We start from the raw sequence: 10,037 nt of genomic DNA, 5'->3' as shown, positions 1-10,037 counted from the left end.
AAAAAAAACTCACATTTACTCAATAAAAATGAGGCAACAGATTACAATCAATGTTATTAATTAAATTTCACTAGGTTTGGTATTGAGTAAGTGTTAATTAAATGAGACCCTTAATAATTATACATTTAATATGAGTAGCTTTGAATAGAAAACCGTAAAGGAATTAATTAAAACCTAAACAAAAATATTGAGTTGATATGAAAAATATATACATTCTAAATGTGTAAATAGTACTAATGAAACATAATTTAATTACTCATATCAATGATATATAATTGAGCAATAATCATTTATATGAATTGATTACAATTTAATCTTTGCAATTAATTAAATCTAAATATATTTTTTTTCTCACGTAATTATGTCCCAGAAAGCACAGAATACAAAATACCATGACAGTTAAATAACTTTTATTAAACATTCTCTCACACATTATATAACAAAAACTGTGTGCCCAACTATTCTCTTTTCAGCCATAACAATTTTGACCTAAAACTACAATAATTTATAATAAAAAAAAGGAAAAAATATATATATATTGCACAATCCATTAACACAAAAAAAATAAAAATAATTTGCATACATCCCAAATCAATGCTAATAACATGCACATATTTAACAATTTTCAAACACTGCAAATACACTGTAACATAAAATAAATAAATAAATAAATAGCAACCTGTTCTAGCCGGAAGTTTGCGGAAGTCATTTAGTATCATAAAAAGTTTGGGGAAAACCTCAAACGTGTACTTCAGGTGAATGGGGAAATCTAGATTCAATGCATAGGTCAAGCCAAGGAAGACCGAACAAGTTCTGACAACATCTCCAAGTCCTGTGATGACTTCCACGCCTTCAATGACAACTCCTACAATGCGATTGTTGCTTGTAGAAGCTCTGGCCTCAGTAATGGCCATCATCAGCTGGTCAAATGCCATGTTCTCAGTGTCCTGCAACATGAAATTGGAAGTGTCTTGATATAAAACTGTCACAAATATGTTACAAGCAAGCCCTTTAACTTCATCCTCTACATGATATCTTCACAAATGTATACGCAGGGCACTTAATGTTTTAAAAGAGTAGGGACAATCATAATCAAAACAAGGTACCGAATTTCCAATCTCAAATGTCCTGTGCTGTAGTCTGTCATGCTGCAGAAGATCAGCCCTTGTTGTCGCTCTGAATCCACATACTTTACACTGACACCTCATTTAGCAGCACCTAAGGAAAACACTATTTTAAGTATGGAAAGTGCCAACAGAGTTTTAATGATATAACTAAACTTTTTTATTTTTTAATATATTAGACAAATTAATATTCAAAGTAGACTTTTTTTTTTTTAATACATCATCAAAAACATGTCTGTACGGGATCTTTGATCATGTTAATTAGTTCCCATGTACTTTATGTATGTAATATAATTATAATAATAAATACTTTCTTCTTTTTTTTTAAGCTTCAGCAGCCCTACATTAAACCCCCTCCCAAGGACCTCACCCTTCCCTGTTATATTGTTGTATTTTTATTATTTAATAAAAATCTTTCTTAAGGTCCCTCGACTTAACCGGGAAAAGGCGGTTATGAGGGAATTTGTGAAGTGAGGTTGGCAGTGGAACGCGCAATCATCTGCCAACTGTTCAGGCTAGTTTTCAACCTGTTTGAACAATATGGCCCACATTTTTTTTTTTATATCAACAACAATACGGACGTAACCAGTTAGCATAGCCAATTTGTCAACATTTGACGGTAGCCAAAATTAACAGATACATGAGCATTAATATAACTGTGAAGACAACCCAGAGGTTGAGATAAAAAAAAATTATGACGACGTCGTTTTATTATTTATATATATATATTTATATTTATTATTATTGGAGGAGACTTTAACACAGTCTTAAATCCATTAATAGATCGTTCTAATAAAACAACATGTATAAGGCGATCACAATCTACAAAAGTAATAGGGGAATATATGGATGACTTTGGCCTCGTCGACAGCTGGAGACTTAAAAACCCAAATAAAAAGGAATTTACCTTCTTTTCCGCTGTGCACCGGTCCTTTTCAAGAATTGATTTTTTTCTTACAAATAAGTCTATTGCTGATAAAACTGTTACAAAAATACATCCTATTATTATTAGCGACCATGCACCAGTCTCCCTTTCCCTACAAGTTGATTATACCTTTAAACCACCACCGACATGGCGTTTTAACATCTCACTGCTAAATGACGCAGAATTTGACAAAATTATAAGAAAAGAATGGGCAGACTTTTTGGAAATAAATGACTCTCTAGACCTATCTCCATCTTTTCTCTGGGAAGCTGGGAAAGCAGTAATTAGAGGTAAAATTATATCATATTCATCTTATAAAAAGAAACAGGATCAAAAATTTGAAAAAGACTTGGAAGATAAAATTAAACAACTGACGGATGAGTACGCAATAAACCCAAATAACCAAATATGGACTGACTTACAAAATACAAAAATATAGTTAGACGATATGTTAACTAAAAAGACAGAGGTTATAATACAACAATTGAGATACAACAACTTTGAATATAATAACAAATCAGGTAAATTTCTTGCAAACCAACTTCAACGTAATCGGGAAAAATCGCTTATAACGGCTATTAAAGGGACAACTGGTGAATGTACACAATCACCAGAAGAAATTAATCAAATTTTTTATCATTACTATCATAACCTATACTCAGAAACTAATAATCCTAACCCAGAGCATATTGAGGCATTCCTCAGTAGCTTAAATATACCTCAGTTAACTACTGAATATAAAGATATGTTAGATGCACCACTTACTATAAACGAGTTGTACAGTGCTCTAGATAGTATGCCAAATGGCAAAGCACCTGGCCCGGATGGTTATCCGGCTATATTTTTAAAGCACTTCTGGTCAATGCTTGCTCCACTATTCTTAAGAGTAGTAACAGAAATTAAAACTAATGGTCACATACGCCCACACATGAATACAGCAGCAATTAAACTTTTATTAAAGCCAGAAAAAGACCCCACCCTTCCATCAAGTTACTGTCCGATCTCACTAATTAACACTGATATTAAAATTATCACTAAGGCTTTTACATCTAGATTAGAAACAGTAATCCCGACAATCATTCATAGCGACCAAACAGGCTTTATTAAAGAGCGTCACTCTACTAATAATATTAGAAGGCTCTTTAACCTTATTAGTATGTCACAGCGGTATGATAAAAAGGCAGTTATTATATCATTGAATGCAGAAAAAGCTTTTGACAAAGTTAACTGGTCCTTCCTCTTTGCTGTTTTAAATAAATTTGGCTTTGGGAAGTCATTTATTCACTGGGTGTCAGTATTATATGATTCTCCTAAAGCTACTGTTACTACTAATGGGATTATATCTCAGAGTTTCACTCTACAGAGAGGCACAAGACAGGGATGCCCACTGTCGCCTTTATTATTTGCAATATTTATTGAACCGCTTGCATTAGCCATACGCCAGGAAAGAAGGATTCAAGGAATTCACTCTGGGGTAACAGAACATAAAATTAATCTATATGCCGATGATATTTTACTTTATTTAGAAAAGCCTGCTATTTCGTTAGGGGAAGTATTTAACTTAATAACTAAATTCTCACAGTTATCAGATTATTCTATTAACTGGACAAAATCAACACTTCTACCTATTACAGAAAATTCATGGAACCCTGCAAGCCAGGACCCACACTACTCATTTCCTATAGGTAATTTAAAATACTTAGGCATAAAAATCTCACCTAAATTAACTGATTTAATTCATTTAAACTTTACTCCACTTCTGGATAGCATTTATAGTGACTTCGAGCGCTGGAATAATCTTCCTATTTCTCTAATAGGACGAATAGCCACTATTAAAATGAAAGTTTTACCCAAAATAAACTATTTTTTCTCAATGATTCCATTTAAACCTACGGCTAACTGGTTCCAGTTGTTGGACTCAGCTGTTACAAAATTTTACTGGAATAAAAAAAAAGCAAAGATTAGTCTATCTACTCTTCAGAAAAATAAATCCAAAGGAGGTCTAGAGGCACCAAATTTTATGCACTACTATATAGCCAACCAGCTACAATATATTATTTTATGGGCACAACCCAATAGAGATACTAACTGTTGGCTGGAACTAGAACAGAAGGATTGTAATAACCTCAGACTCCTAGATTTACTCTTTATTACAACATCGATTAAGCGACATAACTGTTTTAAAAATCCAATGATTTCCGCCACCCTGACTGCCTGGTGGAAGGCACTAGAAATTACAAAAGCCCAAGTGGAGCCCTGTGGGCTTTCTCCCCTATGGCATAACCCCGACTTTCAAATTAACAACCAATCGTTTTATTTGAGTGTGTGGGAGCAGAAAGGAATTACACATCTCCACCATCTCTTCTCAGATAATATGTTTATATCATATACATCCTTGCTCCAAAAATACAAAATCAAAAAATTATTTGCAAGTTAAAAGTATGATAAAGAAACAAATTCCAACACTTCAGGGTACGCTCCAACCGCCTGTTTTAGCTAAAGATATTACCAAGCTTTCTCCGACAACAACAAAAAAACTCTCAAAAATATATAAGTTACTTTCATATACTGATAAAACGTCTTTACCCATCTCGAAATGGGAAACAGACTTGTCTATAGCTCCGGAATCTGACTTTTGGATTCAAGTTTGTGAAAATGTTTTTAAAATGACAAAACACACAAATTTACAACTTATCCAATATAAAATTATTCACAGAACATACATTACTCAATATATGATGAAGAAAATGGGACTCTCAGACTCCGACATTTGTCTCCAGTGTTTACAAAACACTACAGACACTTATTTTCATGCTTTATGGTTATGTACTCCGGTTATGTGTTTCTGGACTAAAGTCTTAGAAAAACTTTCCGCTGTCTTGGACTGTAGGATACCGTTCTCTCCAAACTTGTGTTTGCTAGGTGACTTAACAACAACTGACTTATCACATAAACAATTTCAATCTATATTTGTAGCCCTTACTATCGCAAAAAAAACAATTCTTGTTAACTGGAAAAATAAACAAACTCTGAATATCGACCAATGGTCTAACCTCCTCATAAATCACATTTTAATGGAAAAAATATCTGCCTCAAATTAAAAAAACAAATGTCAAAATTTAAAGAAACATGGTCTACGTATATAGAATTTTTTAACCTAAACCTGGTTACTTAATTCTGCCTGTTAGCGAGAGCCACAGCAGCGTGATAACTTGCATTGATGTTTCTGTATTTGGCAATTTGTAACTAATGGTTGTGTGTTTTTATAGTCAGGAACCCGGCTGCTGCCCCTCTGTTGGCTGCTGGGTGGCGGCTTCGTCTTGGCCGTTCCCTGGGTCTCTTGGGGGGTGCTGCATTGCGGGGCTCTCCCTGGTGTCTGGGGCAGCGCCGCTCCGGCGCGGTCCGTCGCTCTGGGCCCAGCGACGCGGTTCGGGGCCTGTGGGCCGCCGGGGTGCCCCGTGGTCCCCTCTCCCCTCCCCCTTCCTCCCCCTTGCTGCCTCTCCCTCCTCGCCTCTCCCCGCCCGTCCTCCGCCTCCCTGTCCCTTCTCCCTCGTCATCCTTCCTCCTCCTCTCCCCCTCTCTCTGCGGCCCTACCGCTGCCCCCTGCCCTTCTTGTCGTCTCCTTCCCCCCTCCCTTCCCCCTCCCCGGTACGCCTTCCTTCCCCTCCCCTGGGCCGGGGGCTCCATCCATGGCCCGGGTCTTGGTGCTCCGGGGGCCGGCGGGGGTGGCTGGGGTTTGGTGTTGTGCCCGCCCCGCTCCGGTGGGCGTCCTGGCGCCTCGGGCGGGCCCCAGTATCCGGGGGGCGAGCGAGTGGGTGGGGGCTTGGTGGGCGGGTGCGCCTCCTGCCCCCGCCCGGTTGGGGAGGGCCCTGCTGGTCGCTCCTCTTAACTCACTACACTAGGTTTGCGCAATACACTTTTATAGACATATAGGGCACATAACACACTTTGGGGGGGGGGGGGGGGTAGGGTGGAAACACCGTCTTCACCCTACAACTCCCCTCCAATTTTAATGCACCACACAACTGGGGGGGGGGCTTGTGGGGTTGCCGGTATAGAGCAGTGCTGCGGTCCCCTGTCCATGTCCCCCCCCCCCCCCCCGCCCCCCTATCTATTTTTTTTAATGCACCACATACACTCAGTGACATGCTTGGGAGGCGGGTGGATCCGGTTCACCTGCTCCTAATTTTAATGCACCACACACACACACACACACACACACACACACATACTTGCCTCTGTGTATTATGAGGACATTTTTTCCAAACCGGTTTAATTGTGTATTACAGGGACACCCCTTTCTGCTAATGCCAGAGAGATGGGACTTGCACCCAAAATTTTTTTTTGGGGTTGTCCAGGAGAATTTCACTTCAAAACTTGAAAAAACTCAACACACGAAAAAAAGAAAAACCTGAAAAAATCCGTAATTGTGAGGACATAGATAATGACCTAAATAAGCCACGCCCATTGCAAAAATGGTAATTATGAGGACCAACTCACATTACAAGGACAAAGTTTACACAACACACAGCAACCATGTCACTGAAGTGATTTGAAAGTTCTGGCATTCTGACTTTACACAAACTAAAATGGCATTGATGTGTAATGACTTACCTGATATAAGGACACATTGTTGTACATAACAATACTGTGAAATGCAAAGTCATACCTGATCTGTCCTAAAATTGTAAGTTTTAACATGGTGCTCATGTTACAACTTACAATTTTAGGACAGACTGAAACTGGTATGTTAATAAAACTGCTTCTTATGTGAACAGGTTATCTAGGTCAAACACAGCTTTGTAATGGATAAGCTCGACATGAAACCAGATGCAAAAGAGTCAGTGAACATTGAACATTTTATTCTTTAAAACATGACTACCTCTCATCTTAAAGGATGAGCAGTTTTCTCATAGCTCATTCCTGAAATACCTTCGGATTTCTGAATTTCTGAAACAGGTTCAATGTAGGAAGTGTCCGAAGTACTGTGAGAATCTGGAACATATTCCTCTGCTAACGAATCCTCACTTGAACTGGATACATCAGCAACCTAATTTTTTAAACGAAAACAATTATTACATACATACATACATACACATATTGTCGCTGTTCTGTGAAAAACACTTCCACCATAGGAGCTACCGGAGAGCAGCCCGCGACCTAAAAATGGAAACGTGTTTTTCACAGGACAGCAATGATATCCATATATACAGTAGATGCACACATACTTATGCATATATACAGTGGCTCTAAAATTAACCTGCCATATGCGGGTTAAAATTCATTTTGGCGGGTGGTCATAAATATTTACTAGCTTTACTTCGCTGTTACTTAGTGATGTTACACTCGAAGTAGAAGCTTGAGAAAAGTGTCGAGCGCTCGCGGCAGAAGTAGCTCCCGCCATTGATGGGCTAATGTGCTAAAGTTAATTTACCAAAGGTCTTCATCATCAAGCAGTTTTGCATTTTTTTTAAACGGGATATGTGCCAGATGCTGGAGCAAACTAGAAAAGCATTTAGAACCTAAAGTTTGTGCACATACTAAAGATTATTATAAATCTAGTCACATTTATTCGAAAGATGAGATGAAGCATTTAACAAGAGGGATAGTTAATATGCTTAATCTATGGCATTGCCCCTAAAACAGATATTGTGTGATACAGTCCTTCAGTTACAGTAGACTTTTCTATTTTACCGAGTCAGACAGTCGTTAAGATTGAGACAATTGCTCAACATTTAGCTGCTTGCAACTAAAGATAAAGGTATAAACATGGGTCATAATTTATCCTCTTGACTAAATTATATTCATTCAATGAAAATGCCTGCACTATTAATTCTGGTTGCGTGAAACAAAGATCCATTGCAGATACAAATAACACAGAAGATAAAATACCCATCATGCCAGTCCATTCTAGTGCAGCGAAAGGTCCAAAACATAAAGCACATTTATCCAAGCTTGATACAAGTAAATTAACTACCTGATGTTTACACTTCTGTTTAAAAAAATAAAATAAAATTGATAAAGAGTTCACCTCTAAAATCCACCATAAATAAATTAATGGGAACAAAAGATCACTACAGTGCATAATCCAAATCACCAAACTGCCAACAAATCTTCAATTTGAGATATTTTTAATGTTGACTTGTAGGAATTTTAGTCCCATACAAGCTTATTGTTGGATACAATATTTTGAACGTCTTGGCAATACACATTGCATAAAAAATTGTTGTGATTATATTTGTTAGTTATATAGTTCAGCCCTAGCATCTACTCTACACTCTTCACTCCTAACGTCTTGCTTCTGAAAACTGATTTCAACATCAATATTCAAAAAGAAATCTCGTCACCTGGTCAACTTGGTCTGTGACAGCTACGTCTTCAGCTATGTCTTCAGGTTGTGCTTCAGTTGAAACCTGGTACACATGAAGAGAAAAATACATATAAAATTCAATTCTTAGTAACACGACTGTACCTGTGCATTTACACAGTTACAGTACATACAGAACAATTAATAGGTTAAAGTATTGTAAATGCAAACTCATTTTATTTGCCATTACAAAAATAAATAAATAAATCCTTCTGCACTACAGGTTTGTGTAAATTGGTGACGTCTATTTTTCACAATGAAACAAAAACAAGAAAATACACAGTCCTCAGAGAATCCATACCTGACCAGAGTATGAATTGTATAATAACTCCAAGCCCTCAAAACTTATTTTACAGTCACGGTGTATGAATACACTGTTCTCAGTGTCAGTTATTCACAACTATAACATTGTGAGGACTAAGTATCTGTGAGGGCTGCACAGTATTGACAAAACATGCGACATGGGTGTTTTATACAGTAATGGAGATTATTTCGACATTGAACATGGACCTAAAAAAAAAGGATCTATCTATAGCTATATATTTTTATAATCCAATGAAAAAAAATACACGATAATCCGGAAAAATAAACATGCTCATTGTGATCTAATCTTATCCAATTAAGTTATTTTTTGTTAGTAATGCCCCTCGATACGTTTCTCGTATGGCGATGCGCAATTAAGGTAGTCTCTGATTGGTCAAAGTCAGACTAAAGTATACAATCCAATATTCATTTGTTGCTTGTCTTTGCAATACACATATTGCATGAGCCATTCGTGCGACAAGATATTTTTTTATATATTGTGCCAACGTCTTGCTTCTGAAAAATGTATTTCAACGTCAACATTCAAAAAGAAATCTCGTCACCTGGTCAACTTGGTCTGTGACAGCTACGTCTTCAGTTATGTCTTCAGGTTGTGCTTCAGTTGAAACCTGGTACACATGAAGAGAAAAATACATATAAAATTCAATTCTTAGTAACACACAAGTCTGTACCTGTGCATTTACACAGTTACAGTACATACAGAACAATGAATAGGTTAAAGTATTGTGAATGCAAACACATTTTATTTGCCATTTCAAAAATAAATAATCCGTCAGCACTAATGGTTAGTGTAAATTGGTGATGTCTATTTTTCACAATGAAACAATTAATAGAAAATACACAGTCCTCAGAGTGTCCATACCTGACCAGAGTATGAATTATGAGGACTGTATGTGTAACTCCAAGCCCTGAAAACTTATTTTACATTCGCAGTGTGTAAATACACTGTCCTCAGAGTGTCAGTTATTCACAACTACGACATTGTGAGGACTATGCACCTGTGATGGCTGCACAGTATTGACAAAACATGCGACATGGGTGTTTTATACAGTGATGGAGATTATTTCGACATGGACCTAAAAAAAAAGATCTATCTATATCTATATATTTTTATAATCCAATGAAAAAAAAATACACGTTAATGCGGAAAAATAAGCATGCTCATTGTGATCTAATCTTATCCAATTAAGTTATTTTTTGTTAGTAATGCCCCTCGATACGGTTCTCGTATGGTGATGTGCAATTAAGGTAGTCTCTGATTGGTCAAAATCAGACTAAAGTATACAATCCAATATTC

The 10,037-nt window shown here is 37.0% G+C and overlaps 1 long non-coding RNA gene across 2 annotated transcripts; it reads right to left on the bottom strand.

Annotated features, from left to right (window-relative positions):
• Window positions 1–393: 393 nt before the first annotated feature.
• On the bottom strand, window positions 394–8,457 carry LOC147158232 (uncharacterized). 2 transcript variants are annotated; one of them, XR_015090672.1, is made up of 4 exons: window positions 8,397–8,457; window positions 6,982–7,099; window positions 1,107–1,218; window positions 394–947 (listed from the first exon to the last, which is right to left on the bottom strand). It is a non-coding gene; the product is annotated as an uncharacterized LOC147158232 (long non-coding RNA). The 2 variants fall into 2 exon arrangements; XR_015090671.1 differs by lacking the exon at window positions 8,397–8,457 and having other exon boundaries at window positions 6,982–8,361.
• Between the last annotated feature and the right edge of the window lie 1,580 nt (window positions 8,458–10,037).

The sequence above is a fragment of the Leptonotus elevatus genome, chromosome 18 (genome assembly GCF_054856555.1).
Source record: "Leptonotus elevatus isolate MCC_2025b chromosome 18, RoL_Lele_1.0, whole genome shotgun sequence".
Taxonomy (NCBI): Eukaryota; Metazoa; Chordata; class Actinopteri; order Syngnathiformes; family Syngnathidae; genus Leptonotus; species Leptonotus elevatus.
This window is presented reverse-complemented; position numbering and strand designations above follow the sequence as displayed.